General features: G+C 43.8%; 1 protein-coding gene across 3 annotated transcripts in view; it reads left to right on the top strand.

Annotated features, from left to right (window-relative positions):
• The first annotated feature begins 361 nt into the window (after window positions 1-361).
• Window positions 362-23,108, top strand: part of RHBDL2 (rhomboid like 2) — a 56,172-nt gene continuing 33,425 nt past the window's right edge. For 2 of the 3 annotated variants that reach the window (XM_032630147.1, XM_032630156.1), the window contains exon 1: window positions 470-608. The gene's annotated coding sequence lies outside the window, so the exon portion shown is untranslated. Of the gene's footprint in view, window positions 609-23,108 lie in introns of all 3 variants that reach the window. The other variant, XM_032630133.1, reaches the window with a different exon arrangement.

Here is a 23,108-nt window from a genome sequence, read left to right as displayed (position 1 = left end):
TTTTTCTCCTTAGTTGCCCTTCCACCATCCATTCTCTCTACCCGGCTCTGCCTTGCTCTGTGTCTTGGGACGCTGACCCCTGTGGATGGCATCAATAAGCTCTCTTGCCCTCCGGCTTCTCGTCGAGTTGAGCCAGTGAGAAGAATTAGGAAATAGGAATGCGGGGGAAAAGAAAGAAGCCCTCCTGCTGAGCTCTTTCCCCAGAGAGCTAAGAACGCCGGGCAGGAGACCCAGGAGGGTAGGACTTGGAAGAGTATTGGAGTTCAGGGCCTCGGCCAACGAGAAAGAGCTAAGGGGCGGTCACAGGCTCTCTGGCTCAGTCCCAGGCAGGCGGAGCGAGAGGACTCATTCATCCAGGGCCAGCCCAGGGCTGAGACTGCCGAGCTGGCTGGACCGGCCCAGGCCGTCTCAGGGCTGGGAGGGGATTTCCTCGGGCTCCCTCCCCCGGGGGCTGGGCCGGAGGGAACTTGTGCAGAGGATTTTAATCTGGGGAGGGACCTAGGAGTGCCTGGCAGGGCGGGAACTTCAGGGCAGCTGAGGCAGTCCCTTGTCCTGGAACACGGGGGGAGCAGTCTGTCCTGCCTGGAACGGCCCTTGGCCTCCCCGAGGTAAGCTGCGAGAGCTGGTAGCTGGTGGACCGGGCCCCTCTGTCTGGCGGGTGGGGGGAGAGCCCGAGGCCCAGAGCCAAACGTAGGGTGCTCCCTTGGCAGCCTCCTTCCGCAGTAGCCTTCATGAGTGGCCGCTTGGGATCCTGCTACTTTCATTTTAAAAGTTGGCAGCACGGGGCTTCCCTGGTGGCGCAGTGGTTGAGAGTCCGCCTGCCGATGCAGGGGACACGGGTTCGTACCTCGGTCTGGGAAGATCCCACATGCCGCGGAGCGGCTGGGCCCTTGAGCCATGGCCGCTGAGCCTGCGCGTCCGGAGCCTGTGCTCCGCAACGGGAGAGGCCACAGCAGTGAGAGGCCCGCGTACCGCAAAAAAAAGAAAAAGTTGACAGCAGGTTGGGCCAGCAGTCAGGGGGCTGGCTCTGACTCACCCCCCTCCCCCATGGCCGGAGGACCAGGTAATGCCATTGCCCCTCCCAGCGCTGGTCAATCACTGGCCTTCTTTCTCTCCCTTCATCCCATTCTCAGTGACTTGCCTCCCAGTTTTTTCCTCCCTCCGGCTGAGCCAGATCCTAGCCCTGTGCTGCCCGACCTCTGCCCCAGAGACCACAGCCAGGGGAGACATCTCTGGCTTCTTCCCGCACAGCAATTCTCCAAGGTTATTTGTTTTCTCCTTTCTGGTACAGGTGTCTGAGCGATTCTGTTCACTCCTTCATCTGTTACTATTCATTTGTTTATTCATCGGTCTTTGAGCAAGTGGCTGGATTCTCTCTGGTGGGTAGGGCTGGGGTTGGGTAGGGCTGGGGTTAGTTTGGGGTGGGACACACAATTTCCGCTCTTCCTGGGAATAAGAAAACTGAAATTTATTTCACAAATGTGTAGTGATCATCTATAATCTGGTGGCCAGCGTGGCAGAGTGAAAACTCATTTTGGAGTCATAGACACACTTGGATTTATATCCCACCTCTTCCTGAGCCTCAGTTTCCGCATCTCTAAATAGTATTGTTATGAAGATGACATGAGACGATACGTGTCAAGCACCAAGCCGAGTGCCAGGCACACAGTGGGGCCTCAAGAAACATCTCTACTCTTTCCTTCTTCTTTGGCCCCCTGCCTGCCATGCCCCTCCCTAACTGCCACCTTCTCTATCTTGTAAAGATGTGTCAGACACCCATGGCCTTGAAGGCACTTGGGCAGACCTGGAAACACTGAGCTGGGAGTGAAGGAGGTGGTGAAGGGAGGGGCTGAATAGGGAAAGCACCTCCTGCGGGTTTGAGGTAAGAACACCGACCAGGGCTGGAACCTCTAGTTGGAAGGAAAGGAAGGCTCTCCTGCTGTGTTTCTGAATTTGCATACTCACACCGAGCCAAAGATGGGAACTACCAGTTCCTAAAACCACCTCTGCCTGGCCTCAAGTGACAGGCTTTTAAATGCATAATCTCATTTAATCATAACCCTGTTACATTATTAACAGCCCCATTTTACAGAGGAGGAAATGAAGATACAAACAGACAAAGGGATTTGCCTAAGGTCACATGGCTAAAAAGTAGTGCAACCAGAATTCAAATCTGGCTCAGACTCTAGACTCCATGGGCTTTGTTTAACTCCTTGCTGTCCTTCAAGCTTCTGTGTACCAGAAAGAACAAAAGGGCATCAGCATTCCCCCAACTTCCTAGACACGGGCTTCTCACTTCCTCTAATCTCCTGCTCTGGGCTGCTTCATCCAAGTGGGAAAGAGCACACTCCTTCCCTGATTCGTTTATTAATTCACTCATTCATATTTCATTCATTTAGTCAAGTGCTCTATTAGTCCCAAGAGGGCAGGGGCCATGTCTGTGTTCACAGTTTATAACAAGCACCCTATATGTCCCTGATAGAGAAATGGTCAATGAATCCTTTGTGAGTAAATGAATTCAACAAACGTTAATTGATGCATTCTGTGGGCTCCATAATAGGGATTCAAAGATGAAGAATCCCTATTAAGAATCTATCTTCAGGGCTTTCACAGCCTTGTGGAGGAGACAGTGATAATGCAAAGAAGACAACCATACCTTAGACAGGAGCAGAGGTTGCTGAGGGGACCAAGAGGGGCATTTAATTTTACCATGTCTGGTTTGTTCGCTACCGCATCCAGTGCCTAGCACCATGGCACGCGCATGGTAGATGCTTAATAAGGCTTTGCAAAGGAGGTTTAGGACAGTCTTGAAGAGAACGTTAGGACTTTGCCAGAACAAATTAGAGAGAGAAGATATTCTAGCAGAGGGAGATGCTCCTGAAAAGGCCTAGTGGAGGGTGGGAGCTGGAATTGCAAGGGGCTTAGTGAGGCTGAAACTAGTGGTTACCAGTGGGGAGAGGGGAGGGGGAGGGGGAGGGGGAGGGGGAAGGGCAAAATAGGGGTAGGAGATTGAGAGGTTCAGGCTACTCTGAAAAATAAGCTGCAAGGATATATTGTATAGCACAGGGAATATAGCCAATATTTTATAATAACTTTAAATGGATATAATCTATAAAAATTTTGAATCACTATGTTGTACACCTGAAACTAACATAATATTGTAAGTCAGCTATACCTCAATAAAAATTAATTAATTAAAGGCAACAAGAAAAAAAATGAAGGTGGATTCTCTCATAGACAGAAAATTATTCTGGTTTGACTCACTGGCTTGACAGTGAGGACTGGTTTTGACAATTGGATTGTATGGTAGACATTTTCCATAAACTGAACAGGCTAATTCTGTAGCTCCAAGGCTTGGATGAAGATATATCTAAAGCGTGTCTCTAATAAAGACTATGCCAGAAAATTCTGTCTTGGAACCAATTTTAATTTGTGAGAAATAATTTTAGTTGTTGACTTAAAAATGTATGAGAGTAACATAGCTTGTCCAAAATTCTTATGGGGATTCATGAGCAAAAAACATGAAGACTACACGTGTATGGCATAAATAACATCACCGGCCAGGCACATCATGGTGGGGATCCTGATCAGGTGAGGTGAGTGGCTTGCCTGGAGGTAAGGGGGGGGTGGGGTGGGGGTGGGGGTGGGGGACAGAAGCAGAGCAAGAACCAGGGTTTTCTGAGTGCGGTAATTGTAGTGCTCTTTCTATGACCCCAAACTTCCTCCTTCCTTCCTTCTTCCACTTACTTGATGGTTTATTCAGCAAACACTTAGTAAGCACCTTTAGATGGAGTAAAAAAAAGAAACATTTCCTACCTTCCTGGAGCTTACAGACAACAGATAAACAAACCAGATATTTTTAGATAGTGGTAAGTACTAGATGTGAGTTAGCAGGGGTATATGATAGCGAATGTGGGGTGGGCGGAGGCCTGCCACTTCAGAGAGGCCCGAAAAGGAGCTAGTCTTGAGGCAGGAGAGAGCTTGGTGTGTGCCTGAGACAGGAAGACGCCCCGTGACTGCAGCACAGAGATGTTGGGGGCGTGGTAGAAGGCTACAAAAAAGACAGGAGCTGGGTCACGCAGCGTTTATCAGCCATAGTAAGGATCCTGTATTTATCTTGAAGACAATGGGAAACCGCTGAAGGATTTTTTTTTTTTTCTCGGTACGCGGGCCTCTCACTGTTGCGGCCTCTCCCGTTGCGGAGCACAGGCTCCGGACGCGCAGGCTCAGCGGCCATGGCTCACGGGCCCAGCCGCTCTGCGGCACGTGGGATCTTCCCCGACCGGGGCACGAACCCGTGTCCCCTGCATCGGCAGGCGGACTCTCAACCACTGCGCCACCAGGGAAGCCCCCGCTGAAGGATTTTTAAGCAGAGAGTTGATGTACTCTGATTTATGGTTTGGTTCTGTTTTGGAAGGGGGGCAGGAGCAGAGATGGAGACTAACTGGGAGGCTCTTGCAGGTGAGACCCCTGCAGTCTACTCTGCTGAGGGGTATGAAGATGAACAGTGCTAACGGGAAGGCAGAATGGTCTGGGATGTCAGGTCGTCTTCTAGTTCTCCTGAGGAGCGCTGGTAGCTATTGCTGTATAACAAATCACCATGAAACGTAGTAGCTTCCAGCAACAACCATTTGATTTTGTCATGATTCTGCGGGTCTGGAATTTGAGTTCAGCTGAGCAGTTCTGCTGCATGTGGTGTCAGCTGGGGTCATTCCCTTGGCGGCTGAGCTGGGCTGGAAGGTCCAAGAAGGCTTCACTCATAGGCCTGGCACCCTGGTGCTCTTCTATGTGGCCTCTCTCTCCATGTGAGTAGCTTGGGCTTCCTCAAGGCACGGTGGCCTCAGTGTAGGTTGACCTTCTTATATGGTGTCAGGCTTCAAAGAGGGAGTATTCTAAGACGAACAAAAGTGGGACTGCAGATCTCTTCAGCCCTGGCCTTGGGAGGTACCCAGCACTACCTCTGCTGTGCATTATCAGTCAAAACCAGTCACAGGACTGGCCCAGATTCAAAGTGGGGAAACAAACCCACCTTTTAGTGGAGGAATGGCAAGTAATATGCTCCATCTCTAATCTGCCACACTGGGCTTCTGGAAACTGAATAACCACAACTACCCTGATGATGTTGACCCACTTTTAAGCCTAAACCAGAGTTTCGTAGTCTCGCCCTCTTACCTGCGGTTTTGCTTTCCCCTGGTTTCACTTACCTGAGGTAACCTTGGTTTGAAAATATTAAATGGAAAATTCCAGAAATGAACAATTCAAAAGTTTTAAATTGTGCATTGTTCTGAATAGCTTGATGAAATCTCGAGCTGTCCTGCTCCATCTGGCCCAGGACGTGAATCATCTCTTTGTCCAGTGTCTCCTGCCTGTTCACCTAGTAGCAGTCTCGGTTATCAGTTGAGGTATCGCAGCGCTTATGCTGAAGTCACCCTTATTTACTTAATAATGGCCCCAAAGCGCAAGAGTAGTAATGCTGACAATTTGGATATGCCACAGAGAAGCCATAAAGTGCTTCCCTTAAGTGAAAAGGTGAAAATTCTCGACTTAACAAGGAAAGAAAAATGGGGACTTCCTTGGCAGTCCAGTGGTTAGGACTCTGTGCTTCCACTGCAGGGGCACGAGTTCGATCCCTGGTAGGGGAGCTAAGGTCCCACAAGCTGCGTGGAGTGGCCAAAAAAGTAAATAAGGAAAGAAAAAATATCGTATGCTGAGGTTGCTAAGATCTATGGTAAAAATGAATCTTCTGTCTGTGAAACTGTGAAGAAGGAAAAAGAACTTCGTGCTAGTTTTGCTGTCTCACCTCAAACTGCAAAAGTTATGGCCACAGAGCATGATAAGTGCTTAATTAAGATGGAAAAGGCATTAACTTTGTACAATAAGGTATTTGGAGAGAGACTGCATTCACATAACTTTTATTACAGTATATTGTTTTAATTATTCTATTTTATTATTAGTTATTATATTTAATGTCTAATTTATAAATTAAACTTTATCATAGGTATGTACCTATAGGAAAAAAAACATTGTATGTCTAGGATTTGGTGCTATCCGCAGTTTCAGGCATCCACTGAGGGTCTTGGAATGTATCTCTGTGGATAAGGGGGGACTACTGTATACTGTATTGGAACAATTTACAGTCTTTATTCCCCACTGGATAGGGAGGGCCTGGGGAACAGGAAGTGGTTTTGTTTTTGTTTTTTTCTTTGTGTTTCCAGAGCCTAACATATACAAGGCATTCAGGGTATGTTGTCCAATGAAGTCACACATCACATAAGAGTTCATTGGTTATCAAACCATAGTGTATATGAGAATCCCTTGGGAAGTTGTTAAAGAGACAGGCAGATTCCTGGGCAAGACCCCAGCCCAGAATCCAAATCTCTAGGGCAGGGGGTTTGAGTCTCGGCTGCACATTAAAAAATCCCAGTGCCCAGGCCCTAGCTCCAGAGGCCCTAATTCCACTAATCGGGGTGAGCTCAGATAGCAACACTGTTTTACAGTCTCCTCAGACAATTCTGATGTGTATCCAAGGTTAAGAACTACTGCCCTAGGATTAGAACCAGCCATCTTCACCTGACTTCTCCAGAGGATTCTGAGGTAGATGGTGACCAGCTGTCCTTGGTGTGCCCAGGACTATTCTGATTTTAGCACCCTAAGTCCCATATCCCAAGAAATCCCTAGTCCTGTGCAGATCAGCACAGTTGGTCAATATCAGTGGACCGTTGTAGATGAGGCAGTGAAAGCCTTTTTGAAAAATACCTGGAAATATCTAACGAAAGCAATGATTCTGCCTCCTTACTTAAGGCACAGTATCATAATGTTACCAAACAGAGCGAACGCCTTGAATTAAGGAGGGTTGTTGCAGAGCACTGCGCTCTGGTGGGCTAGGTCATTAACCTAGTTACATAGCGTGTCTGTCTTTGGGAATTCTTCCAGACTCTATTCCTTAGTGTACATTAGGCAGCTTTGAAAGCCTGACCACAGTCAATAAGGATGATGTGTTGAGGATAGTATGAGATACAAGATGATGTTTTTGTCTCTACACCAGTATGTATTATTATTACTATTATTCATATTATAATAGAGTACACAAATATATGTAATATCTTAAATAGCTCTGTGGGGTGGCAGTGGGGTATAGTAGAGCAGATCAGGATCTAGCCTCAGAAGAATGGGATTTTGCTCTGGCTTTGCTATGACTAGGTGTGCACTCATGGGTGCCTCTTTTTGCTTTAGTCGTTCATCTGTAAAATGGGAATAAAAATGGTGTCTTCTTCACAAGGCAGCTGGGAGGCTTCATCAAAATAACATGAGTGGGGGCTTCCCTGGTGGCGCAGTGGTTGGGCGTCCGCCTGCCCATGCAGGGGACGCGGGTTCGTGCCCCGGTCCGGGAGGATCCCACATGCCGCGGAATGGCTAGGCCCGTGAGCCATGGCCGCTGAACCTGCGCGTCCGGAGCCTGTGCTCCGCAACGGAGAGGCCACAACAGTGAGAGGCCCGCGTACAGAAAAAAACCAAAAACAAACAAACAAAAACACATGAGTGGGACTTCCCTGGAGGTCCAGTGGTTAAGACTTCACTTTCCAACGCAAGAGGTACGGGTTCGATCCCTGGTCAGAGAGCTAGGATCCCACATGCCTCGTGGCCAAAAAACCAAAACATAAAACAGAAGCAATATTGTAACAAATTCGATAAAGACTTTAAAAATGGTCCACATCAAAAAGAAAAATCTTAAAAAACAAACAAACAAACAAGTGATGGGAATTCCCTGGCAGTCCAGTGGTTAGGACTCAGCACTTTCACTGCCTTAGGCCCAAGTTCCATCCCTGGTCGGGGGAACTAAGGTCCTGCAAGCTGCATGGCATGGCCGAAAATTTAAAAAACAAACAAAAAACAAACCAACCAACAAACAAATCCCCACAAGTGAAAGTGGTTCTGTGGGTTGGGAAGGGGAGGTATCGTGATTGTCTTTGAATGGGAGAGACACAAAGAAGTTATTCCACTGAGAGGTCTTGTACATGACCAAGGTCCTGGTGCCCAGCCCCACGCAACCGCAGCCACAGCTGTGGGATTCCCTACCTTAGCTGCCCTCACAATTGAGGGCAAGTGTGCTTTGCTTCAGGAAGAAGGAAAACTTTTGGAAAAGGTGGTTTGTGAAGGCATTTTTTTTCGTTTTTTTTTCTTTTTTTTGTTTTAAAACCCTTTGCCTATTTGTTTCAAGTGTATCCTCAGAGATGTAGCAAAAAGAAAACAACCACAACCACAAACCTATAAATTTGAAAAGCTGGTTCTTAATTTCTGGAGCTAAAAAAGCACTTTTTCAGGCTATAACCACAGAACGATTGCTGCAGGCCTCTGGGATGGGGCATAATAATGGTTTGCAGTGTGATGAAGGAGGCTGCTAGTTTCTGTGGCCCCTAGGCCAATGTGGCCTCTCCAATTACCAGGTTGCCTAGCAACACCACCAAAAGTCTCCCCATTAGGCCCAGCTGGACAGCAATTGGGTACACCCAGCGCAGTCTGTCGCCCAGCCTCCTGGGCACCCTGGCCACATCAAGGCTGGACTTGGCCTCTGCAAGGGCCTCCCTGGTACCGATGAGCGGGTGGCCAGCTGTTTAAAAAAAACACAATTCAGATGTTTGAAACCTACTTGTTTGAATGCAGCTGGGAAACAGCACAAGTGAATGATCGAAAGCCTCTTCTGCCAAAGAGGAGTTGTCCTAAGATTGGTGCCCTTGGCAGCGCTCTCCTGGGTGAGGTGAAGAAGGGAAGGTGAGCCTAACTTAGTCCTCGGGTTCTCAGAGAATCAAATCCTTTTCCTTTCCTGGACGCCTGTCTCCATCTTGATTCCCTGTGGCAGGAATGGGAGTGGTGGGGATTCCCAGCCCTGCCTGCCAGTTCTTTTGTAGCTCCCATCTGGGAATTCTTAGGGTGTAGTCTGGGCCTGTTTGGGGAGCTGGAAGAAGAAGAGGGAGGTTAGGGAAGAGGGAAGGATGGGATGAAAATAATCAAAATAAATATGCACACTTCTTGAACACTTGTTACCTAGAGATCACGGGGCAGAGCAACACACGGGGTCTTTGGAGTCAGACACCCTCAAAGGCTCCTGTCCTAGCCTTCTCCTCACTAGCTGTATGACCTTGAGCAAGTTACTCTGGAGGCCTGAGGGGGGGGCGGGGAGGGCGTGTGCAGAGGAAAAGTATGAGGGGAAGTACTTTTCAGTTTAAAGTAACACAAAACTCTTAGTTAAGGTGGTGTATGTGGAATTCCTCTCTCCTTCCCTTCTTCCTTCCAGTATTCTTTTAGATAAACTTCATATTTTGTAACAATTTTAGATTTACATAAAAGTTGCAGAGAGTTTGTTTACCTTTTACTCAGATACTTTTCTGAACACCTGTGCACCAGGAACTTTCTGGGCATGAGGAATACAGCAATAAAACTGTGTCTGCCTTCCGAAGATCACAGAGATTGTGAGATGGAGTGGAACTTGGAGAGCCTTGTCTGTGGTTCTCAAAGGTGCTGAGGCCTCCACTTCACTGGTATAAGTGTCAGAAATTTACTAAATCTATTAAATTAGTTTCTTCAGGACTGGGGCCCAGGAATCTGTATAAAAACAAATGTTGAAAAACAAATGCCTGAGGGGATTCTAAGGCATAGCCAGTGTGGGGAACCGCTGGTCTGGTCCAGAGTGTTCCCTGTGCAGGTGAGAGGACTGTGGCTCAGTGCTGGGAAGAGACTTGCTCCAGGTCACACAGCCAGGAAGTGGCAGAGTGAGACTGAAAAACAGATCCCCTAGTTCTGTGCTGTCCTTACACTGTGTCTCCCAGACACAGAACAAGAAGTGAGTTTAGCTTGCAACAGGAAGACCCCAGATAGAGTTTAGAAGAGTTCCTTGGCTATTCAGGTGTAGTAGTTAGGGTCTTGGTTGCAAGGGATTCTGATTCTTTTTTTTTTTTTGTGTTACGCGGGCCTCTCACTGCCGTGGCCTCTCCCGTTGCGGAGCACAGGCTCCCGACGCGCAGGCCCAGCGGCCATGGCTCACGGGCCCAGCCGCTCCGTGGCATGTGGGATCTTCCCAGACCGGGGCACGAACCCACGTCCTCTGCATCGGCAGGCGGACTCCCAACCACTGCGCCACCAGGGAAGCCCAGGGATTCTGATTCTGATTCTGGCTGATTCACCAGTAAATGAATTTTATTGAATGCCCACTGGGTAGTAAAGTTTAAAAAATCTATTTCGCTCATCGTACTCACACTTCTGGCACCAAATGTGTGGGTTTTTCACACCATGCAATTCTGACACTGGCTACCCCATAGATTAAGGGCTCAGTCCCATAAGACTGCTCCCTACTTCAGATGCCAACTGCAAGCCTGGGCTTCCGGTGCTTCTGACCAAATATGGCTATAAATTGGGGGTTTCTGTGACCTGCCCCCCGCTTGTGTTCTATAATTTGCCAGAATAGCTCACCGAACTCAGGAGAGGGCATTACCTACTATTATCAGTTTAGTATAAAGATTACAACGCAGGAGCAGCCAAATGGAAGAGGTGCATAGGGCAAGGGGAAGGGATGCAAAGCTTCCGCACCCTCTCTGGGTGCAGCACCTTGATCTGTTCTCCAACCTGGAAGCTCTCCAAACCCATTTGTTTAGGATTTTTATGGAGGTTCCATCACACAGGGATGATTGATTAAATTATTGACCACTGGTCATTAAACTCAATCTCGAGCCCTTTTCCCTATCCCACAAGTGGGGACTGAAAGTTCCAACCCTCTAATCACATGGTTGTTTCCTCTGGTAACCAGGTCCCACCCTCTAAGAATCACTTGATTAGCATAAACTCAGGTACAGTTGAAAAAAACTTACTATGAATAACAAAAGATGCTCCTCTCACCCTTATCACTCAGGAAATTCCAGGGGTTTTAGATCAGTGCCTGGAACTGGGGATGAAGACCGAATATTTATTTCTTAGTATATCATAATATCATGGTAGACTACAAAATCACTGGAAGGAAGCAAAGTTTGGGAAATAAGCAGAAACACACGGAGACCAGGCACCTACAAGTACACCAAAATCACAGAGCCAGGTAGGCAGACAGCCCCCTTGTCGCTGCTGCATGCTCGTCGCTTCAGCCTGCATCACAGACACAGATGGCATTGGATTCTGGGTGCCACACTGACTCCAATGGCAAGGCTGGATGGACACCAGATACCGCGGCCACCGCTTTAAAGTACACTGCTGTAAGAATCTTCCCCATCCCCAGCTCCAGTCCCCCAAATTCTAAGCAAATGCAGCTGATTGTTCAAGCCTAGGTCACATACCTGAGCTCTAGCTGCCTAAGGACCTGGAAAAGTGAGTACTGAGCATTTTTAGCTTTTGTACTGGGAAGTGGTCCCTGCTGCCCACCCAGATTCAGGAGATGAGGAATTCGCCGAGAAAACTGACAAATGACCATTACATGTGTTATCAAAAGAATACAGTGGAAGTGTTATAGAACCAAACCTGGGTTGACTCGCCTACATGCTAAAGTCAATCTACTGATACGAGGTTTTGGTGAAGGAAAGTGCAGTGTTTACTGCAGGGCACCAAGCAAGGAGTCCAGGGCAGCAAGTGCTCAAAACACCTGAATTCCCCGATGAGTTTCAGCAAAGCATTTTTTTTTTTTTTTTTTTTTTTTTTTTTGCAGTACGCGGGCCTCTCACTGTTGCGGCCTCTCCCATTGCGGAGCACAGGCTCCGGATGCGCAGGCTCAGCGGCCATGGCTCACGGGCCCAGCCGCTCTGCGGCATGTGGGATCTTCCCGGACCGGGGCACGAACCCGTGTCCCCTGCATCGGCAGGCGGTCTCTCAACCACTGCGCCACCAGGGAAGCCCAGCAAAGCATTTTTTAAAGGCAAGGTGAGGGAGGCGTGACCCAAGGTATGTGATCAGCTGGTATACAATTCTCTGATGGTGAGGTAACAGGGTGGTATCACAGGAGTTAACATTATCAATCCTTAGGATCCAGTAGGCCTGGGGACTATGTGGTCACGATCATCAGGTAGTTAACGTCTTCCATTTGGTTGGTGGTTTAGCATCTGCAAAACAACTCAGGAAATGTGCATCAGATACTATTATCTAGGTACTTCAGAGAGGAGCTAAAGCAGAGGATATGAGGGAGAGGTCTGTCCCGGGAAGGCCCCATAGGGTCCTGCTTGGTTATGGAAGTCATTGACTTAAAAATTTCTGGCTATAATTTATAACAATTTTGGGAGACACTATGTGGTATTGAAACTGCTAGGTGGCATTTCAGGGGGCTCTGAGGACCTCCAATCCTTTATGTGTCAGTGCATTAAGAATTCAGCGAGAGGCAAAGTGATAGATAAGAAGTGATTTATTAGAATAGGACGCTTGTGATGCTTACAATCGGGCGGGTGAGAAGGTGCCAGAAGAACTTAGTGAGCTACAGTTTTATAATCAAAGGAAAAGTGGGGAGGGGGAAAAGACCACCTTCCTCATTTTTGAGTAGACGTCACACTTCCATCATCAGCTCCTCCTCTATGTTGGGGCGGGGAGTTTTCTTGTCCCTACGTGGTCAAGCCAGGACTGTCATGGCACTATGGAAAAATTATTTCAGGTCTCAGTACAATGAGGGTCTTTTACTTTGACATGTCACCTTTCCATAAATTATTGTTTTTTTATGTGTGCAGAGAGCATGTCCTAAGGGTCGTTAACTTACTGAGCTCACTGGACAGGATGTGGGTCTCATGCCACCATTGTGTTATTGTTTGGGGGCATGTCTCATGCTTCTGTAGCATGATTTCGCTGCTAAGCAAACCTGCTTTCTTGAGTGATCATTAACTTACAAGGGTCTCCCATAATTTTTTCTTTACTTACAATCCTCTGGTGGAAATAACTATTTATCTACTTTGTCCCTTTACTCTGTCCATATCAGTATATAGTGAATGAGGGCACCTAAAAGGTCTTTGGAAAAATCCCTTGCCAATGTCGAGTCTCCTGGGTAAATCTTTTTTTTTGGCCATACCACGTGGCATGCAGGATCTTAGTTCCCCCACCAGGGACCGAACCCACGCCCCCTGCGGTGGAAGAGCAGAGTCTTAACCACTGGACTGCCAGGAGAGTCCTAAATCTTCTTATGGAAATCTCTTCTTCTACAGATTTTTTTTTTTTAAAAGGCAGATGATTGTTCTGGATAAATGAGCACAGCCTGCTCTTTCCAATCCTTGGCCAACACACTGGCTACATGACTCGTAACACGAGCAATGCTTATACCAGGTAGGGTCAGGAAGTAGGAAAGTTCTTTCCACTTTTCCTCTTCTTAAGAATAATTGGTAACTTGAAGGGAAGGTCTTTGGTTCTTGAACATCTCCATTTTTAACCAGAAGGCTATGAGTCTTTCCTACTCTTCCAACATTCTTTTTAACAATCCACCCCCAGTTGTTCCCTAAGGGTAAGATGAGAACATTTCACAGCAGGGCCACCCACTTTTGATCTGAATGTGTGTGTGTGTGTGTGTGTGTGTGTGTGTGTGTGTGTGTTTTCGTGTGTATTTCAACAAAGAGTTGGCAGCCACTTCCTGCAGATAAGAGGTAGGAGGTGAGGCATAATATCAAGTCAACATTAAAGAAAGCTCAAGAAACCTGCATGATCTTTGCTTAATGAGTAAGAAAGCAGAGTCAGTGTAGGAAACAATTTCACTCAATGAGTAACACTGTGATGAGAGTAACCAAGGAAATAATTTGATAGCTGTGGATGTTTTTATATCTCTGTGAGACTGTAATGTGTTGTAATCATTGCTGGCTTGTTTTTGAGGCTCTTGTGCTGTCAGACTGAGCCTCTGAAAATTCTGGTAATCTAGAAAATTCAGATATTCTATCCCAACTATGACCTATAGAACCCATGGAGTATACAGGCCACACCTACACAATTAATGACATGATCTTAGATTAGACTTGCTTTGTGAGGCCCGAGGGAGGGAAACCTTGGACCCAGGAGCAGAAGGGCTGGTGAGCAGATTTCAGCACAGTGTAAGGATGAACTACCTCAGAAGTAGAACTATCAGAAAATACAACAAGCCAATTAAAGTACGTTCAGGTTCTTTGTAATTTTTCACTACTCTGAATAGTTCTGCACTGGACATCTTTGAAAGATAGCCTTGAGTACTCGCTCAAGTACATTTGTAGCATAGATTTCTAGGAGTAGAAAGGTTCTGTTGAAAGGTATATGCGTTTCATATTTTATAGATGCTGCCCAATTGCCTTGTGAAAAGGCTGCGTGAATTTATACCTCATAAACTGCACCCATTTCCACACAGCCTTGTAAGCATGAATCAGTCTTTTTCATTGTTGCCAATCTGGTCAGTAATGTTTCCAATGTGGTGAATTGTGCTCAGAAACTCAGGTGTTGGTGCAGAAGATAGACAGGAATGGCAGGGACGGGGAATGTCAGACTAGAAGCAGCACCTGTGAGCATCAAGCACAAGATGCTGGAGATGAGATGAACCAGAGAGGGGCCTCTGTCCTCAAGAACAGGCACCCAGACAGGTACAGAAGTCAGAGTGTGACAGTGTCTGACCGAGAAGAGAGGTCAAAACAAAATGCCACCATCACTACCAACATGTTCATCTGTTTCTGGAATCTACAATAGGTAGGTCTAGATGTCAGATCCCTTTACTGCACGTGCCAAGGAAGAAAGCAGACACACAGTGAGTCTTAGCTAAACTGAATGGGTCAGATACCTTTGCAGCACAGGAAACATATTTCACTAAAATATCTAAAATGATGGGCTTGAAGTCGTAACATTTCTGGAAATTTTGAAATCTGGAAAAAAGAAAAATTGCGGGGAAATGTAATCCTTGTTTCTCTAGCTCCTTTTATAGATATAAAGCTGTGTTACTCACAATGTGGAACTTTCCTCATGAAATGATCATGTATGATATTTAAATTTACAATAGGGCTTATTAACACAATGTTAATCACTCCTAATTGAACTTATTTTTTAAAGTGCCTTAATATTTGTGTTTAAGAGCTGCTGATCTTAAATCCATACTCGTTTTGCCATTTATGAGACATGAAAGAAACTATAAATTAGCATCAATATGCAAAGAAAATTAATAAAATCGTTATCTCTACAGACTTAATGTCTGACCCTGGGAAGCTGGGTGAGTGGGAGGTAAGAAGCCTTTATTTTCAGCAAAGTTACTGGGGAAAAATAAATAAAAGGGAAATTCTCTTCTTCCCTAAATTTATTAGATATAACCTATTGTAATGTGGGACCTTGCCTAATGGAATACATTTGAAAATGAATTGTGACCTGATTCCTAGTAACTTGCAGTGTGAAAATAGACCCCAGACTCAGCCCCTTCCCTTCCATCTGTCCATCCATCCACACACCCACTCATCCATCCATCCATAGCCAGTAATAACTAACAATTATGGAGTGTTTACTATGTGCCAGAAACTGTTCTAAGTGCTCTACACGCATTGTCTCAAATAATTTCCCCCATAATGCTATGAGGTAAGTGCTATCATGATCCCGACTTTAAAATGGGATCTGAAGATTTTCCAATAAATTAAACATAGAATTACCATATGACCCAGCGATTCCACTCTTAGGTATATATTCAAAAGAATTGAAAGCAGGTATTCAAATAAAACCTTGTATGGGAATGTTCATAGCAGCTCTATTCACAGTAGCCAAAAGGTGGAAACGATCCAAATGCCCTTCAACAGATGAATGGATAAACAATATGGTTTTGTTAGTATATCTATCTATACAATGTAATATTATTCAGCCATAAAAAGGAATGATGTACTGATACATGCTACAACACAGATGAACCTTGAAGACTTTTCTAAGTAAAAGAAGCCAGACTCAAAAGGCCACATATTTTATGATTCCATTTATATGAAATATCTAAAATAGGTAAATCCATAGAGACAGAAAGTAAATTAGTGGGTGCCAGCGGCTGGAGGGAGGGGGCAATGGGGAGTGACTGCTTAATGGGTATGGGGGTTTTGTCTGGGGCGATGAAAAAGTTCTGGAACTACATAGTCGTGATGCTTGCACAACACTGCAAATGTATTTAACGTTACCGGATTGTACACTTTTAAATGGTTAATTTTATGTTTATTTTATCACAGTTCTTAAAAAATGTAATTTGAGGCTCAGAGAATTTAAGTGACTTACTTAAGGTTACTTTACAGCGGATAGGTTGTAGAGCTGTGGTTTAATCCCAGTCATCCGGCTTTATGGCTCATGACTTAAAAAAAAAATTCCAGTGAAAAACTTTATTTTGGGCCATTTAGGAAGTTCAGATACACTGGACTGAGCTGAAAATATCAGTAGCATTGGATACCGTTGATTAAGCCCATGCTGGTGACAAACAGTATGTTCTATTTAGTCTTCACAGTGACCTTGAAACATTAATATTATCGTTTAGTTTGTGTGTGTTTGTGTGTGTGGTAAAATATACGTGACATAAAATTTACCCTTTTTTACCGTTCTTAAGTGTAAAATTCATGGCATTCACTGCATTTACACTGTTACCCATCTCCAGAACTTTTTCGTCTTCCCAAACTGAAACTCTGTATAGTACCGATGAAACATATAAATCCCCATTCCCCCCCCATTCTATGGCTCATAGTCCCAGGTCCAGGGCTATTGTCTGGGGTTGCACATAAAAATAAGACATGACCACTTTCCAGGTCTGTCTAGCCTGTGTACCTGCCCTCTAGTGACCTTGACACTGTCTTTCTCCACCACGTTAGAGAAGTCCAGTTGCAGGACGACAGAGTCGCTGAAGTGTGCAGAGGATCCTCTGTGACCTGTGGCTGGGGAGCGGGAGAAGGAAGCCAGGGGATGGAATATGGTTGGGATGAAAGGCAGGGATGAAGGGATTGCAACAGGAAGCTCTGTTAGGAAGGGTGAAGATGAGAATTGGGAAGATACTGCTTGTCTTCTTTCTTCCCGGATTGTTCGGAGGAGTACGCGAGAATTTGCATGAGGATGTGCTTTGAAGAGACTGGGGTGCTCTGCACGCTTCCTTAGGACTCACATCATGACTGAAGTGGACTTGTTTTAAGGGCATAACTCAGCAGAGCAGTTTCAGTGGGTGATGCAGATGATAAGATGTTTAGTGGATACAAACTCCTCCTTCAAGACACTAGGCCACAAGGGGAGGGAAGAAATAGTACAGTGGTTGAGACTTCAGGGTCCAGCAAAGGTCTCATAGATATGACTTTGTTTTTATTATATCTTATTTTTTTTAAGTTTAAGGTGTACAGCATAATGATTTGACTTACATACATCACGAAATGATTATTACCACAGTAGGTTTAGTGAACATCTGTCATCTCATATAGACACAACATTAAAGAAATAGAAACAATTATTTTTCCTTGTGATGAGAACTCTTGGGATTTACCATCTTAACAACTTTCATTTGTAATGTACAGCAGTGTTCATTATCTTTATCATGTTGTACATTACATCCCTAGTACTGTTATCTTATAACTAGGAGTTTGTACCCTTTGACTACCTTCATCTAATTCCCCCTCCCACCCACCCCTTTGGTAGCCACAAATCTGATCTCTTTTTGTATGAGTTTGTTTTCGAAGCATAATTGACCTACAACACTGTTAGTTCCTGGTGTACAACACAGGGATTCGTTATTTCTGTACATTTCAAAATGATCACCATGAAAAGTCTAGTTGTCATCTGTCACCATACAAAGCTATTGCATAATTATTGACTGTATTCCCCACACTGTACATTTCATATCTGTGACATTTATTTTGAAACTGAAAGTTTGTACCTCTTACTCTCCCACCTTTTTCTCACCTCCTCCCACCACCATCCCTCTGGCAACCACCTGTTTGTTCTCTGTATCTATGACTCTGTTTCTGTTTGGTTGTGTTTGTTCATTTGTTTTGTTTTTTATTTTACTTTTTAATTTTTATTTATTTATTTAGCTTGTGCTGGGTCTTAGTTGCGGCATGAGGGATCTTTAGTTGCGGCATGTGGACTCTTAGCTGTGGCATGCATGTGGGATCCAGTTCCCCAACCAGGGACTGAACCTGGGTCTGCTGCACTGGGAGCTTGGAGCCTTACCCACTGGACCACCAGGGAAGTCCCTGTTTTGATTTTTAGATTACACATATAAGTGAAATCATACAGTATTTGTCTTTCTCTGTCTGATTCCTTTCTTTTAGCATAATACCCTCTAGGTCCATCCATGTTGCTGCCAATGGCAAGATTTTATTCTTTTTCATGGCTGAGAAATATTCCTGTGTGTGTGTGTATGCACACACACACCACATCTTCTTTATCCGCTCATCTATTGATGGGCACTTAGGTTGCTTCCATATCTTGGCTGTTGTATATGATGCTGCAATGAACATAGGGGGGCATATATCTGTTCTAGTGTTTTTGTTCTCTTTGGATAAATGCCCAGAAGTGGAATTGCTGGTTCATATGGTAGTTCTATTTTTAATTTTTTGAGGAACCTCCATACTGTTTTCCATAGTGGCTGCACCAATTTACATTTCTACCAACAGTGCATGACGGTTCTCTTCTCCACATTCTGGCCAACACTTGTTATGTTGACTTTTTGATAACAGCCATTCTGAAAGGTGTGAAGTGATTCGCAATTGTAGTTTTCTTGGTGGGGGGGTGGGCCCGCACCTCAATGCTTGTGGGATCTTAGTTCCTATACCAGGGCTTGAACCCTCAGCCACGTCAGTGAAAGTGTGGAGTCCTAACCACTGGACTGCCAGGAAATGTCCCTCATTGTGGTTTTGATTGCCTTTCCCTGATGGTTAGTGGTGTTGAGCATCTTTTCATGTGCCTGTTGACCATCTGTATGTCTTCTTTGGAAAAATGTCTATTCAGGTCCTCTGGCCGTTTTTCTTTTCTTTTTTTTGAATTTTATTTTATTGATTTTTTTATACAGCAGGTTCTTATTAGTCATCCATTTTATACATATTAGTGTATATACGTAAATCCCAGTCTCCCAATTCATCCCACCACCACCACCCCCAGCCCTGCTTCACCCCCTTGGTGTCCATACGTTTGTTCTCTACATCTGTGTCTCTATTTCTGCCCTGCAAAGCGGTTCATCTGTACCATTTTTCTAGGTTCCATGTATATGCGTTAATATACGATATTTGTTTTTCTCTTTCTGACTTACTTCACTCTGTATGACAGTCTTTATGTCCATCCACGTCTCTACAAATGACCCAATTTCGTTCCTTTTTATGGCTGAGTAATATTCCATTGCATATACGTACCACATCTTCTTTATCCATTCATCTCTTGATGGGCATTTAGGTTGCTTCCATGACCTGGCTATTGTAAATAGTGCTGAAATGAATATTGGGGTGCATGTGTCTTTATGAATTACGGTTTTATCTGGGTATATGCCCAGTAGTGGGATTGCTGGGTCATATGGTAATTCTGTTTTTAGTTTTTTAAGGAACCTCCATACTGTTCTCCATAGTGGCTGTATCAATTTACATTCCCACCAACAGTGCAAGAGGGTTCCATTTTCTCCACACCCTCTCCATCATTTGTTGTTTGTAGATTTTCTTATGATGCCCATTCTAACTGGTGTGAGGGGATACCTCATCATAGTTTTGATTTGTATTTCTCTAATGATTAGTGATGTTGAGCATCTTTTCATGTGTTTGTTGGCCATCTGTATGTCTTCTTTGGAGAAATGTCTATTTAGGTCTTCTGCCCATTTTTAGATTGGGTTTTTGTTTTGTAATATTGAGCTGCATGAGCTGTTTATATATTTTGGAGATTAATCCTTTGTCTGTTGATTTGTTTGCAAATATTTTCTCCCATTCTGAGGTTTGTCTTTTCAGCTTTTTTATGGTTTCCTTTGCTGTGGAAAAGCTTTTAATTTTTATTAGGTCCCATTTGTTTATATTTCCATTTCTCTAGGAGGTGGATAAAAAAGGATCTTGCTGTGATTTATGTCATAGAGTGTTCTTCCTATGTTTTCCTCTAAGAGTTTTATAGTGTCCGGTCTTACATTTAGGTCTCTAATCCATTTTGAGTTTATTTTTGTATATGGTGTTAGATAGTGTTCTAATTTCATTCTTTTACATGTAGCTGTCCAGTTTTCCCAGCACCACTTATTGAAGAGATTTTCTTTTCTCCATTGTATATCCTTGCCTCCTTTGTCACAGATTAGTTGATCATAGGTGCGTGGGTTTATCTCTGGGCTTTCTATCCTTTTCCATTGATCTATATTTCTGTTTTTGTGCCAGTACCACATTATCTTGACTACTGTAGCTTTGTAGTATAGTCTGAAGTCAGGGAGTCTGATTCCTCCAGCTCCATTTTTTTCCCTCAAGATTGCTTTGGCTATTCGGGGTCTTTTGTGTCTCCATACAAATTTTAAGATTTTTTTGTTCTAGTTTTGTAAAAAATGCCATTGGTAATTTGATAGAGATTGCATTGAATCTGTAGATTTCTTTGGGTAGTATAGTCATTTTCAAAATATTGATTCTTCTAATCCAAGAACATGGTTTATCTCTCCATCTGTTTGTATCATCTTTAATTTCTTTCATCAGTGTCTTATAGTTTTCTGCATACAGGTCTTTTGTCTCCCTAGGTACGTTTATTCCTAGGTATTTTATTCTTTTTGTTGCAATGGTAAATGGGAGTGTTTCCTTAATTTCTCTTTCAAATTTTTCATCATTAGTGTATCAGAATGCAAGAGATTTCTTTGCATTAATTTTGTATCCTGCTACTTTACCAAATTCATTGATTAGCTCTAGTAGTCTTCTGGTAGCATCTTTAGGATTCTCTATGTATAGTATCATGTCATTTTCAAACAGTGACAGTTTTACTTCTTCTTTTCCAATTTGGATTCCTTTTATTTCTTTTTCTTCTCTGATTTCCGTGGCTAGGACTTCCAAAACTATGTTGAATAATAGTGGTGAGAGTGGACATCCTTGTCTTGTTCCTGATCTTAGAGGAAATGCTTTCCATTTTTCACCATTGAGAATGATGTTTGCTGTGGGTTTGTCATATATGGCCTTTCTTATGTTGAGATAGGTTCCCTCTCTTTCTACTTTCTGGAGAATTTTTATCATAAATGGATGTTGACTTTTGTCAAAAGTTTTTCTGCATCTATTGAGATGATCATATGGTTTTTCTTCTTCAATTTGTTAATATGGTGTATCACACTGTTTGATTTGTGTATATTGATGAATCCTTGCATCCCTGGGATAAATCCCACTTGATCATGGTGTATGCTCCTTTTAATGTGTTGTTGGATTCTGTTTGCTAGTATTTGTTGAGGATTTTTGTATCTATATTCATGAGTGATATTGGTCTGTAATTTTCTTTTTTTGTAGTATCTTTGTCTGCTTTTGGTATCAGGGTGATGGTGGCCTCATAGAATGAGTTTGGGAGTGTTCCTTCCTCTGCAACTTTTTGGAAGAGTTTGAGAAGGATGGTGTTAGCTCTTCTCTAAATGTTTGATAGAATTTGCCTGTGAAGCCATCTTGTCTTGGACTTTTGTTTGTTGGAAGATTTTTTCCATCACAGCTTCAATTTCATTACTTGTGATTGGTCTGTTTATATTTTCTGTTGCTTCCTGGTTCAGTCTTGGAAGGTTATACCTTTCTAAGAATTTGTCCATTTCTTCCAGGTTGTCCAATTTAGTGGCATAGAGTTGTTTGTAGTAGTCTCTTAGGATGCTTTGTATTCCTGCGGTGTCTGTTGTAACTTCTCCGTTTTCATTTCTAATTTTATTTTTATTTTATTTTAATTTTTATTTATTTATTTATCTGCAGTACACAGGCCTCTCAACGCTGTGGCCCCTCCCGCCGCGGAGCACAGGCTCCGGACGTGCAGGCCCAGCGGCCGTGGCTCACGGGCCCAGCTGCTCCACGGCACGCGGGATCCTCCCGGACCGGGGCACGAACCCACGTCCCCCGCATCAGCAGGCAGACTCCCAACCACCGCGCCACCAGGGAAGCCTTCTAATTTTATTGATTTGAGTCTGCTCCCTCCTTTTCTTGATGAGTTTGGCTAATGGTTTATGAATTTTGTTTATCTTCTCAAAGAAACAGCTTTTAGTTTTATTGATCTTTGTTATTGTTTTCTTTGTTTTTATTTCATTTCTTTCTGCTCTGATCTTTATGATTTCTTTCCTTCTGCTAACTTTGGGTTTTTTTGTTCTTCTTTCTCTAGTTCCTTTAGGTGTAACGTTACATTGTTTATTTGAGATTTTTCTTGTTTCTTGAGGTAGGCTTGTATTGCTGTAAACTTCACTCTTAGAACTGCTTTTGCTGCATCCCATAGGTTTTGGATCATCGTGTTTTCATTGTCATTTGTCTCTAGGTATTTTTGATTTCCTCTTTGATTTCTTCAGCAATCTCTTGGTTATTTAGTAACGTATTGTTTAGCCTCCACATGTTTGTGTTTTTTACGTTTTTTTCCCTGTAATTGATTTCTAATCTCATAGTGTTGTGGTCAGAAAAGATGCTTGATATGATTTCAATTTTCCTAAATTTACTGAGGCTCGATTTTTGACCCAGGATGTGATCTATCCTGGAGAATGTTCCATGTGCACTTGAGAAGAAAGTGTAATCTGCTGTTTTTGGATGGAATGTCCTATAAATATCAATTAAATCTATCTGGTCTATTGTGTCATTTAAAGCTTGTGTTTCCTTATTAAGTTTCTGTTTGGATGATCTGTTCACTGGTGTAAGTGAGGTGTTAAAGTCCCCCACTATTATTTTGTTACTGTCAATTTCCTCTTTTATAGCTGTTAGCAGTTGCCTTATGTATTGAGGTGCTCCTATGTTGGGTGCATATATATTTATAATTGTTATATCTTCTTCTTGGATTGGTCCCTTGATCATTATGTAGTGTCCTTCCTTGTCTCTTGTAACATTCTTTTTTTTTTTTTTTTTACATTCTTTATTTTAAAGTCCATTTTATCTGACATGAATACTGCTACTCCAGCTTTCTTTTGAATTCCATTTGCATGGAATATCTTTTTCCATCCCCTCATTTTCAGTTTGTATGTGTCCCTAGGTCTGAAGTGGGTCTCTTGTAGGCAGCATATATATGGGTCTTGTTTTTGTATC

Source organism: Phocoena sinus, chromosome 1, assembly GCF_008692025.1.
Source record: "Phocoena sinus isolate mPhoSin1 chromosome 1, mPhoSin1.pri, whole genome shotgun sequence".
Classification (NCBI taxonomy): Eukaryota; Metazoa; Chordata; class Mammalia; order Artiodactyla; family Phocoenidae; genus Phocoena; species Phocoena sinus.
Note: the sequence above shows the minus strand (reverse complement) of the source record. Positions and strands in the feature narration are given on the sequence as shown.